Source organism: Emys orbicularis, chromosome 7, assembly GCF_028017835.1.
Source record: "Emys orbicularis isolate rEmyOrb1 chromosome 7, rEmyOrb1.hap1, whole genome shotgun sequence".
Lineage (NCBI taxonomy): Eukaryota > Metazoa > Chordata > Testudines > Emydidae > Emys > Emys orbicularis.
In genome coordinates, this window is record NC_088689.1 from 125,843,938 (window position 1) to 125,857,460 (window position 13,523).

Sequence of the window (13,523 nt, forward strand, 5' to 3'; positions counted from 1 at the left end):
CACCTTACTTCTCTTCCCTCCTAACCATAAGTCCTAACATACACAATTTTTCCTACACTTCAGCTGAAACTCACTTGTGCCTTCAACTTCCGTCATCTTGCTTGCTTTAATTCCTTCCATCGTGGTCTTTCTAAGCCCGATCTCTCCTTACCTGAATTGGTCCAAAATGCAATGACTCGTCTCTTCTCCCAACCATTCCTCTTCCTTGCCAGAGGTTACTTAATGCTCTCACTGATTAATTTACTTCTTGGGTCTCCTGTTTTCTCCCCGTGTTCGGGCACCACTCCTTAGTGTACTAAACCTACAGATGCCTCTTGTGTGGTATATTGCAACTTAAACACTATGGGCATGAATCTGCCAACCTTACTCAGACTGAGTGGTATGGTTACTCTTCAAGTAGGTGGGATTACTCATGGAGTAAAGGTATGATTTGATGTGAGTAAGAGCAGCAGAATATGGCCGCTTGTATGCATTAGCGAGTACACAGTGAGAATCTCCTTTGGACTATTATGTGATGCAGTTGTATTGTATTAGTGCTATACAGAATTTACATTGTATCTTACACTTGTGGCTCATTGTGGGAGGGAGGATATAGGCAGTGGTTTTGCCATTCAAATGTAAGTCTACATAGTTAGAGCTGGTATGGTGACAGAGTGATTCAAGGAGATGTCCCAAGGCACTGATCAAAGACCAAGGTAGATTTCATGGTAATGGAAGCATGGTGGTACACACACGTGTACACACATTTGGGGGAATAATGGTACATCTCACAAGGCTTTTATTTGTTCTTCCAAGGGTTGCTGCTGGACTATGCCACTCTGGTTTCTCTCTTCCAGCTGTTTCTGCTCCCTTCTTTGAGATCAGATGCAGGAGACTCAGAACAGTTGGAAAGAAACATGGAATCTGGCACAATTCACCAGTAACCCCTGGAAGAATGGACCAGCAGATCTCGGAACCCCTTGAATCAAAGGTAGATGGAAAGGCCCTGAATACAAGGCCCTTTCCCTTTGTGGAGTGATCGCATATCATTCAACCTTGTGCCGCGTCTAATAGTTTCAGGTCAGGTGTTCGTGCTCCACTAGCTTTCGCAAGAAATCAACCCGCTGTATTATTCTGCTTAATTACCCAGGTCTTTTTCTGTCCTCTGCTAATCTGCTGTGCTTCCCCTTTTCCTTTGCTGCTTGTTCTTTATTGCTCCACACAATGTGGAAAAAGAGAAGCCCCAATAAGTTAAAGTTCTGTCCAAATAATAAGATTCAAAGGACCCAAAATAGGCAGCATGGTTCTGCCCTTCCCCCATTTCTGGTTCAACAATTTTAAGGGAATCTTGTGCTGGTGACAGGTGCTGTGTTGTTAACTGTGGACATTGAAATAGCAGAATAAGCACAGCATGGTCAGTGGCCATATGCACTACCCTCCACTGGCTCACCAATATTCTTCCGCCTTCACCAGGCCCTAGAGGCAAGAGAGAAGCTCAGATGACTTCAGGGAAAAAGTGAAGCCCAGCAACATTTTCTCAAGTTTATCTTTAGGAGTCAGTTTGGAGTCACCTTTGGGCAAACTGCCGTGTTCACATAAGCCAGGGGAAAAGGAAATGATCTCATTAGAATTTATGAGCTCAGTTGCATTGTACCTGGGATCTGTAGATGACATTAAACTTATATTGTTGCTGCAGCCAACATGTGAAAAGTCCATTTGTACTGCAAGTTAATGGGGAAAACGGAAATCCGCCAAAAGCGGAAATTCAACCCCAGAAAAGACTTAAACCCCAAACCTGCAATGAGCTTTACATGGGCAGACCCCTTTGCAAGACTGTGGCTTTATTAAATCTCTCTCTCTTAGAGGCTGCTGTGCACAGAAACGATTTCTACACAACACAATGTTTTCCAAGTATGTTCTTAGCATAATGAAGTAGTTGTAGACATCCTACAGTGTCTAAGAAAAGCTTTCCCCCCTGAGCTATGATTGATGGATAAAGTAGGGTCTTTCATTTCCAGTGATCTCCAGGAAGTATTTATCATTACTATTATTCGTTTTCACTTGATCAGGTCAGCTAGGGAATGCAGGCATATTTGTCTTTTTGGTTCTGCTAAATTTTAATTAGCCGTTTCTTATAGCTGCTTTTTAGGGTACGTCTTCACTACCTGCCATATCGGCGGGTAGCAATCGATCTATCGGGGATCGATATATCGTGTCTCGTTAAGACGCGATATATCGATCCCCGAACGCGCTCACCGTCGACTCCGGAACTCCACCAGAGCGAGTGGCAATAGCGCAGTCGACGGGGGAGCTGCGACGTCGATCCCGCGCCATCTGGACCCCAGGTAATTCGATCCAAGATACTTCAACTTCAGTTGCGTATCTTGGATCAATCCCCCCTCCCCCCCCCCCCAGTGTAGACCAGCCCTTAGATAAATGCAGTATGGGCTCTCCTGACCACATGACCTAGCTCTTCTGCCATACAGGTTAATGGACTAATGATGTGTGTTATAATAAACTATTGCCAAGGCTTTGCTGTTGTTCAGTATAGCAGGCTATTGTAGTTATGCTGAGGTCCTGGGTTATGAGGCTGTTAATAGCAGCTTCTCCTTGTTCTTTCACTGTTGGCCTGTCCCATATCCTTCTCTCTGTGTCTTGCTTCCCGCCAGTGTAGTTTGGGAGTTAAGAGGTGGCCTTTGTACCCTCACTAACCCTTCCCTTCCTTTGGCCATCACAATAGAGTCCCAGAGTTTAAGCTGATCTAGTCTGACCCTCCTGGGTGTCACAGGCCACCAACAGCTCCCAGCCCATGCATGCTAAACCCCAGAGCCAGAATGAGAGCAAAGTATCACAGCCCTCAGGAGACTAGACTTTTCTGTGCCAGAGAATAGGAGGCACCAGTGTCCAGCGCACCCACAATATCAGGGAAATGATTAAATGAGATCTGGCAAGTGACCGCACCAACATGCTGCAGGGGAAGGTGAAAAAACCCCAAAGTCACTGCCAAGCTGACCTGGGGGCAAATGCCTTCTTGACCCACATTTGTTGATCAATTAGGCCCTGAGCATATGAGCAAGGACTAACCAGCCAAGCCCCTGAGAGAGAGAACGCTCGGTGCCAGCTCAGAGCCCATCCCACCCAATATGTCATCTCCAGCTGTGGCCATTCCTGATGCTTCAGAGGAAGGAGATAAAAATCTTCCAAGCATACGCTGGGGAAAACATCCCTTCCTGACCCCTTCAGGTGTCTGGCTGAAACCCTGAAGCATGAGCTTTAGGAGCATAAGACATAAACTGCAAGTGAGCCGCAGGGCTGCCTCCTACCATCACAAGCAACCCTTTCATACAGTTGCACTCATACATTTTGTCCAGCTCTCTCTTAAAACTAATTAAGTTGGTTGCCCCCACAACTCCTATTGGGAGGCTGGTCCAGAACCTCGCTCCTTTGATGGTTAGAAACCTTCTTCTGATTTCCAGCCTGAATTTGTTCATGGCCCATTTATATCCATTTTTTCTTGTGCCAAGCTGTCCTTTAGCTTAAGTAGCCCTTCACCCTCCCTGGTATTTACCCTCTCCCCATGTATTTATAGAGAGCAATCCTATCTCTCTGATTTCTTTTTGCTAAACAAGCCAAGTTCTTCCACTTTCCTCTCCTAAAATGAGGCCCTCCATTCCCCCAATCATTCTACAGGCTCTTCGCTGCACCTGTTCCAGTTTAAATTCATCTTTCTTGAACATGGGGTGACCTGCTGAGGTGATTCTTCCCCTGATTTATACCCACGCAGGCTCTGGTACAGTAACTAACTAACTAGACTTGCTTGAACAGCATTTAAAAAATGAAGACTGGCCAGGGTGGATGTGAAATACCAGTAGGGGGTGCTACTTAGACAAGCTGCCCACGGCAGCCCTGCTCTCTCTCCTTGCTTCACACCAGCAGAGCATCCCCATAAAACTTTCCCCTAGGTATTCCAACTGCCACTGGATTTTTAAGCAGTCCCAATTAATGAGGTGGAGATTGAGAGCTTAAAAAATGTAATTTTAATCCAGAAGGGAGACTGCTCAGTGAAGGCGGAGAGCTGAGCTTTCTGAGCTCAGTGGAGGGAGGGTCTGCCGCTGCTGTCGAAAGGAAGGAGAATCTGTATTAGAATCACTTGAGAGATCGTCCAATGGATTGGATGATAACTGTGCGCTCACCTGTGTACACTCGCAGGTCCTAAGGTGAAGGAGTTGTGTAGATTCATAGATTTCATGGTCACAGGGGAGCACTAGGATTATCTAGTCCACGACACAGGCCAGGAAACCTTACCCATAATTTCTGCATCAAGTCCACAACTAGTGGTTGAACTAGAGCATATCGTTTAGAAAGACATCCAGTCTTGATTTAGTCCAGCTACGGTTATTACTTCACCGACAGGAAACCTCCCCTATATCTAAATAAACCACTTCGGTTCCTCTCTCATTCTGTTCCATACAATTTCCAGAGGGGGTTGGATGAACATGACTTCTAACATACTCATTTTTTTTCAAACACACCTGTATGTGTGTACACGTCACACAAACTCCTTAGTTGTGCTTATATCTGTGGCTTTCCCCTTCCAGCCTGCCGCCTCTATTGAAGTTGTTAATTTGATTTGTTGTTTTCAGAAAGTGAGCGATAGGAAGCCAACCCCTTCTGTGCTGTAGGGTTCTTTATTTCTCTCATGTGTTTTTTTTTCATCTTTGTCTGGTTTTTGCTGCTTACCTTTCTTTTCTTCTGTCTCTTATATCTCTCCTGGGGTGTGTTTTTGGTCAGTTTTGGTTAATTTATTTCTGATCTTTTGCTACTACTATCTATTCATGCTCCAGCTCTTTTACGGCTTGCCTGGAGCTTTCTGTTATAATTCTACCTGTCTGTTGTGTTTTGTTTTCTCAGTGTTGGTCTTGCTTATTATTTACTCCCAATTTGCCCATTTCTATATCTTTTACTACAAACCCCTTGCAAGAGTTATATTTTGAACTAGCTGTTTCTGTTCTTCCCTCCTTTGCATTCCAATTGGGTTCTGATATCTGCCCTCTTACCACCTGACTTTTCATTATGCTTTTTCTGTTTTCTTTCCAGCTTCACAAAAAAACCAAAAAACGTTTAGCACAGGCTCCCCCCGCTACACCTCATTTTTCCTTCCATTTGGCATAACAGACTCAGGCTGTGGCTGAAATAGACAAGAAGTTTTTTCTCATATGTAGGAACAAGGATCAAATGTGAGCACTGGCTGCTGTCCCCACTTTCATTGCTAGAATAGCAGGCCCCTTCCACTCGTTTGCCTCGGGATTCAGAGATAGCAGTGGGTTTTGGATGGCAGTCGCAAGTCACATTGGGCCTAGCCCTGTAATGGCATTTGTTAAAGCAGAAGCATCCACTGGGGTGAAACTCTCTGATGAAACAGCAGCACTCACCTCATTGGTGCGACGCTGATAAGATGATGAGTCCTCCCCATCTTGAAAGAGAGCCAGGAAAAGGCCGTCCTGCTATTTCATATTATGGTGGTAAGAAATGAGAGCTGGTCTCAGGTTAGTGCAGGACAGAGGAGCCCTGAGCTGTGGGAGAACAGGCAGAACTTGCTACAGCAGAGACCCCTGCAGACACGGACTGAGAGGAGGAGGAGGAGAGGAAATGCGGTTATGTTGCAAGCTTTTCTGTTCAGTTTCCACAACCCTACCAGCCCCGAGCTTTACTTGCACCAACGCTCGTTAGGAGCCGCTCTCGAGCGTAGAATGTTCTAGCACCTCCTGAAAGCGAATGCAAAAGTGTCACAAATGCGAAGTCCCAAATTCTGACCTGCGTATTTCGACTTACCATTCTAAATTCCTGCTTGATTGTTTAGCTTCAGTGATTCAGCAAACAGAAACGTCCCCACTCCTTGGATAGCTAGCTCCCAGAGCACCAAAAAATAAACATAGAAACATTCCGAAGACATTCGCTAGCTCTAGCATTTGAGAACTGCTCAGTCCGCTCGTGGATGGTTTTTTGCCAGCGGGGAGAAAGGTGAAATGCAAAGTAGCTGTGAATTATTTGCTCCTCTCTTCAATAAAGAGGCAGCTTTTGCTACAGTCACGCCGAGTGTCATTATTATCTTGTAGGACATTGACGTTTCCCAGACTTCTGGCCAGATGAATGCTTGCAGTTCCCAAAGGTGTAGGCTGTTGAATGTGCGGTTATCGCATTGATAAGGTGGCCAAAGTAAATAGGTCAGCTTCTCCAGTGGTGTAAATCCGTGTAGCTCTATTGGGTTCAATCCGTTTACACCATAAGTGGTTCTAGACCCTGTTCCATAGAAGTAACCTATTCCTGTGTAGACCTAATCTTACGTGGATTCCATTTGGTCCTTTTCTGATGATGCCACAAGAGTCATGGTACAAAATATGTCTCGCCGTGCTACTGACACGCATGACACCGAACTAATCAGTAATGTGTCACCGATTCTCAGATACATTAGTGAGTAACTTGTAATACATTACGCTTTCAAAGTAACTTTTAACGGCCTTTCCTGCTGAACACAACACTGGAGAGTCACCGTAGCCTGGGGCCATTTGAACTATGGCCTAAGCTACCAGATCGTTGTTCTAATTAAGCCTTTGTTAATGTTGGGCCTGATCCTAGGTGATGCTGAGCACCTGTAATGCGCTGAGCATCCTCTATTCCCATCATCCATTCTGTTGTCATCTCTCTCCCTGAGATTACTGGTGGCACTCCCTTGCTATGGACAGGAGTAGCTACAGCCAGGGCATTCCCATTGGCCTGGGACTGCCCCTCCTGAGTCTGCCAGAGCCTGGATTTCTAAAGCTTATGGGCCTACTGCAAATCCCATATTTCCTCACAAGCATATAGGGAGGCTGGGGTCCCATAGGTGAGGGGCTCAGACTGAGGAATGGCTTGGTGGGGGCCTTGTCATAGGAGAGGGTAGAAGGTCTTCCATTTCCTTTGTGCAGAAGAGACTGTAAACTGGTGTTTGTGCGATGGGAAACGGGGGTCACAATATTTGATTGTAAGATTTTTATGATGGGTTGTGTTCAACTTTAGGATGTGCCTCAGGCTGTGGCTAGCCACCAGATACATTGAAAAGGCGTGTGTGTGAGAGAGAAAATGAGTCTTGCATGCCATTGAAATATCTTTAAATGAACACCTGATTCAGGATAATGAGATTATATGTGACTTGTTAGAGTCCAATCTCCCCTTTCCCAGAATCCCCTACCTCTGCCTCCATATCTCAAGATTATGTCTCTTCCTACATCCCACAGGATACCTCCCAACCTGACACACCCTTACCCTGCCTCCCACCCCAGGCACTCATCCCTGAGGAATCATTCCCATCTCTGCTTCTGTGTTTCTAGCTTGCAGTATTGTTGTGAGTCTCACAATATTGGCTGTGTGTTTTAAAGCCCCAGCTCCTGGACTCATGTGATTAGGTGGCAATCTCAGCTTTCCTTTCTTACAGAAGTAAGCTTCTGGCTCTTGTGGCTGTGAAGAAAAGCCTGACGTGAAACCAGAAGGCAAATAAAAACATATCTCCCAATGGTTCTAGTGGCTAAAGCAGGGCGCAGTGTCATTCAAATTTGGACCAGCTGCCCCTCCATAGACAGAAAAAGAGGGGCAGCTGAACCAAACCTGAGTGGCGCAGTGACCCCATGCGCCAGGTTGCAATACCACTGGGTTTGGGGGCCCTCTCAAATGGGGCTCTGGGACAACCTGCCCCTTTTGCACAATCCCCCCACCCAAGTGGCCTGAATGTGGGAAATGTTCCCAGCTTTAACTGTGACAAGGGGCACGTGGGGGTCAAAGAGGGACAGTCCCGAGAAACCCGGGCCTGTTGGGAAGTCTGTAAAAAGAGTCCGACCTTTATTATTTTTAAGCCAACCCCATGATTGTGTGGGGCCTGACTCGTGATTTTTGGCAGGAGTGCCCCTATGATCCCAGACGCTCTCCATTCCCCTGTTGATTTCAACCTCCTGCTGCCCCACACTCAGAGAGATGCTGGGCCCCTGGGAGAATAGATTGCTGGAGCCACGCGACTACGGCAGGCAGTCCTCGGTGCCCCACCCATGGCTTCTTCTCGGTTCAGCCCACCCACCGCTGCCTCCTTGTGGCTCGAGATTGGAATGACAGCTCAGCAGAGCAAGACCCGGACGGGCAGCACAGCAGAACTTCAGCCCACGAGGAAGGGTGGGAAAAGGTGCCTGTGTCAGGGCAGAGGCATCCGGAAGAGGAAAAATTCGGGGAGGATGAGCCCTTCCTCCCGCTCCCAGTGGAAGTCCAAAGGAACCAATTGGTTAATAGCAGGCCCAAGAGAGGGGTAACGAAGCGGGGTAGTGGAATAGTAGAAGGACACTGGCACGGCTTAATTTTACTGATCAGGTGGAGACAATTTCTGGAGGTGAGGGAGGCAGCTGAGGGAACAGCCCGAGGCTGCATCTTAGTGCAGCTTAGCAATTGCTTCTCTGCTGGTGGGCCGGGTTGGGCTGGGAGGAGGCAGCTGGGCCCACTGGGCACTTCTCTGTCCCCCAGCTGGGCGGCCACAAGGCTGCTCTCAGTAGCTGGCTGGGCTAAGTTTCCCTCCTTTGCCCTCCCACTGGCTCTGAGTGCCGAGCCGGCCTAGGGCCAGGGCCTCCTGTCCAGTCCAGCTCCCCCTCCCATGAAGGAGGTTCCAGTAGGCGAGAGGAGAAGTGGAGGAGGTGACTCAGCCCTGGGGGTCTGGTGAGGAGAGGAGGGGGGCTGACTGGGATACAGGCACATGGGGTCTTTGGGAGGGACATGGGCTTGGGGGAGCCTTGGGGAGGGGCTTGAGAGACGATACAAGACATTTGGAAAGGGGAATGATGGGGGTGAGGGATGTCAGCAAATTTGCCCTGTCTGGGGCTTTGTAGAAGGGGTGGGGGGATTTGTGGTAATTGTGAAGGTCTATTTGCCCCCCCCCCTTCCCCTATACCTTCCCTCGGTTTAGCTGGCAGTTAGCCCACTGCCTGCAGCAATCTGCTTGAGTGCGTAAGAATTCATAGCACGGGAATCAAGCGTTGTAGACCGGAAGGTGTAATGTTTGCAGGAGCGGTATTAAATGTTGTTGTGCTTTGAGCTGTTCACATGCTTGATACGTTTCAAGAAGAAAACCCAGGATTCAGGGCCAGCAGGGCAACTGTCCCTATGAGCAGATGCTTCTGGGTTGGATGTTTCTGATGATCAGAATACATAGGTGCAGAGACTGAAAAGGTCCAAGTGGGGCAAAATAGGCCATGACCATTAACAAGGAGATGAATTTGGGCCATGAGATCTTAGTCCTGTACTCAGACATCTCAATCTATGGCACAGTTTGATATTTCAGTGTGAAACGACTTTTTGTTTCAAAATTCTTGTGCGTGGTAGAAAAAAGGTTAAATCGAAACAAAGGTGGAGAATTTAGAAACGTTCTGGTTTCATTCCTAATCAGAATAAAAACAAATGCCGAAATCTTCAAATCCTTTGTGAATAGGGATTTCCATCCTCCGCCTGGCTTTAACATGCCTGTGAACAGTGTGCTGTATGATATGGTTTTACTGTATTACAGTTTTGTCTGCGCATACGCTATAAGTTATATCTATACATTTTTAGTGAATTCTTTTGCCGTTAAAGACTAGATCTAATTTAGCTCTATACACTGTTAAGCATAGAATCATAGGGTTGGAAGGGACCTCAGGAGGTCATCTAGTCCAACGCCCTGCTCAAAGCGGGGCCAATCCCCAACTAAATCCCCAAATGGTCTCCTCAAGGATTGAACTCACAACCCTGGGTTTAGCAGGCCAATGCTCAAACCACTGAACTATCCCTACCCCCGATTGATTTGTATTTGAACTTTCTTTGGTTTGCAGTGCAAGTAGTAATCAGACGGTTATCATTTTTGTCTCATATGTATGAACGTAGAATATGTTGTTTTTCATTGGATTCTTGTTTGGGTTTGATTATTCGTTTCCCATTTCGTTTTTGTTCTTCACTCCCACCCCCCAGTCCATAAATGCTGTTTTCTATATCCTACTGGAGCAATTGACAATTCTCTGGGTCCATAGTCATGGAAGTGGAGTTAACATTAATTCTGCCTTTGTCAGAATTGTCCGATTGTCAGAATATGCTACCAAGCAAGCCACTCCCCTCCCCTCTCTTTTCACTCCTCCATCTCCAGCTGTCATCCTAGCAGCATAACAAACTTCCATCACCAAAACTAAATTCTGCTCTGGGTTACACTGGCGTAAATCTGGAATAAATCCATTGACTATAGTAGAGTAACTCCAGATTTACACGGTGGTGTAACAGAAAGAGAATTTGCCTTGATGTCATTAAAAGGGAAAGATCTGAGTTTGTCTTCTGGGACAGTTCAATGAATGCCCATCATTTGAATAAGGTAGGATTTTTTGTTTATTTTGCTTAATCCAAATACAGTAAATGCCGTATTTTTCTAGACTGCGACTGTAAATACAGCTACTATCCTGTCACCATGCATGTGATTTCTCAGTGGACTGTGGGGCATCCAAAAGGAAATCTTCATAAATTACAGTCAAAAGAGTGTGCACGTTTCTTGAAATCTGGGGTGGATCAGGGGTAATGGAGTATAGCCTCTTCCATCTATAGGTGACTGGTTTAGAGCCCTCCTAAGATGGTAGTGGCCGATGCTTATTTTTGTGAAATGAAATGCCGGGTCTCCCTCTGATTCTGGTCTCCACATCACAGAAACCGCAATCAAAACTTCACCCCCTGTTAGCGGCCTCAGCTGGTATGGAATCTGAACTGTTCCTCTCACTCCTAGGGATGGCCCCATGAGGTCAGGGTTGAGGCACATTAGTAAAATATTGCAACGCTTGTGTTACTGCTCCCCACATTGTACCTGTGTGTTGGGCGGAGAGAGGAGTTTTTTGTTTCCCTTGTGTTCTCGTTAGCACCTTTCATGAACTTCAGTGAAAAGACTCTTTGAAACAATTAGATGTTTTTAAAGGGAGGTAAATAAAAAAGGCTATAAGGGCTGTTTAAAACACTGCTGTGTTGTTTTGAAGTTCATTGTAAGGGTCTATTCTCCTTTCCTTGCATAATTGTCACTGGTAGCAATCGGAGTTAAAATTCCTATTGAGAGTTAGAACAACAGGGTTGGATTCTATAGCCAGTACTCCTAGGTGTGTTTCCAGCGATTTCACTGGGAGTTCATGTGAGTGTGGGTAGCAGGATCAGGCCTATATATTGAAACCAAGCACATATACAAAGCCATTCTGCAAGGGTGAATTGCCTATAGCTCTCCCTAACAACTTCAGTTCTAGGGAGTCAGGTCACAAGGTGTTTAACCGCCTTGAGGGAACTCAGTTAAATTTTGCTCAGCTTTATGAAAGCGTGCAATAATTAACTTCCTAACTATAGCTTTAGCATCTGCTTCGCTGGGTCAGAGCAGTTATAGAGACTTTATAGACTAACTACCAAACAGTGAGTCTTAAGTACTAAAACACCTGGTTTATGTATTCAAATTGCATTTGATAATAAGTTAGTTTAAAAGCACTTTTTTTTTTTTTTTTTTAAACCTGGAAGGGAATTTTAATACTGTTAGCTAAGAAGCTACTTCCCTCCCCCCGCCCCAGCTTTCATGAACTTGAACTGGAATTGCTTTCATTGTCACATGCCTTATTTAATTGTGCAAAATGCTTTCTAGTCCCAAGGGCAAGTTAATGTGGAAGTGGAAAGGATTAGAGCTATTAGGGACAAGTGATCACTCTTTTAATTTTAGCATAACAATAGTTACTACTTCAAAAGCAATCTGGGTGTCTACTCCTGTCACCCTTACTAATGCAATCAGTCGGAGTACCCCTATAGGACCTGATTCTCCATTGCCTTTGGGTCTGGTCCAAAGTCCATTACGTTCAATGGAAAGAGTCCCATTGACTTAATTTCAATGGTCTTTGAATCATCCTTTGGCCAAACTGAATGCCATCAGACCAGGATGGTAGCATTTTACCTCCAATTTGCACCACTGGAAATGACTGCACAATGTACAAGGCCTATGTTGTTTGCTTGTGTGAATAAAATTTACAGGATTGGGTCTTTATATCCTTCCGTTGGCTTCGTTTCTTCCTTCCCGTTGCAAGTGAAAATTAATTGTTAGAGTTTAGCTCCATCAAGTACTGTACTGGGTGGTTGCTAAACTGAAGCAATCATTAAAAACAGACATGGCTTAAAATCCAATGTTAGGAAATTGTTAGACTAGTTCTTTGACGACGTTTAAATGAATATCAACTGTTGGAGCTGTACAAAGGATAGCTTCGTTCATCCTTGAATTATTAATCTAGTGGTGACTTGGCTTTAAACGCCAGGCACTTGAAAAAACATCTCATCATTGGGACTTGGATTTTATTGTGAATAAGCCAATGTCTTGTTCCTTAAACCCATCTAATTACTGTCATGTGTAGGTAGGTGCTTTCCAGTCATTTGCGAGGAACTGAGAGATTGCCAAACAAATATTTTGCTTCCTGTTATCTGTTGATATATCAACGTGGTAGACGAATGCAAAACATCACACTCTTATTATAGCTCAAAATATAAGCGTTTTTCATTGCTTTCCATGTTTTCAGACTAAGCTTGCCATTGTTAAGTTAAATTTTGCAGTGTTGGCTCCAGGGTATTAGAGAGACAAGATGGGTACGGTAATATCCTTTATTGGACCCACACTGTTAATTTATGGTATTCTGAGTTTTTCACTTCTGCTTAATTAGACTGCAGAATGTAGATCTATTCAAGCGGTACGGATCATTTCTATCCTTTGGTGGCCATCTTAATGGTGACAAGTTAGATATCAACAGCTTTAGACCATATGCACAATTGCTGTTGGGAGTTTTATGCATGGCTTGAGAGCAGTATATTGCGGTTAGTGTTTCGTTTCTTTTTTTTTACAAATTAAAGTGTCCCATTTCTGGCTGGTTAAGATAACAGCTCATTATTGTCAAAGTACATGAATGGTTTTAAATCAGTTGCTGTCATAGAATATCAGGGTTGGAAGGGACCTCAGAAGGTATCTAGTCCAACCCCCTGCTCAAAGCAGGACCAATCCCCAGACAGATTTTTGCCCCAAATGGCCCCTTCAAGGATTGAACTCACAATCCTGGGTTTAGCAGGCCAATGCTCAAACCACTGAGCTATCCCTCCCCCTGACTGTGTTTAGTTTGTTAGGCCAGGTCTACACTATAAACGTGTATCAGTATAATTACGTTGCTCTAGGGTAGTTTCACTGACCTAACCCCCGATGCAGGCAGCACTATGTGGATTGGAGGACTTCTCCCATCGACATCACTAACCCCTCTTGCATAGGTGGATTAGCTATGCCGACGGGAGACACTCTCCTGTTGGCATAGTAACATCTTCACTAAAGCATTATAGTTGTGCATCTGCAGCGCTGTACGTGAAGACAAGCCCTCAGTAACGAGATTGGAACACCCAGTGTATAAATATGACTGACTGGTGCTTTTCTGGGGCGCCTATCGAGAGAGACATGGAAGGATTAGATGTATGTCCGTAAA

General features: G+C 45.3%; 1 protein-coding gene across 2 annotated transcripts in view; it reads left to right on the forward strand.

Moving 5' to 3' along the window:
* ADAMTS9 (ADAM metallopeptidase with thrombospondin type 1 motif 9) overlaps positions 1-13,523 on the forward strand; it is a 135,603-nt gene that overhangs the window by 4,334 nt on the left and 117,746 nt on the right. The window lies entirely within an intron of this gene.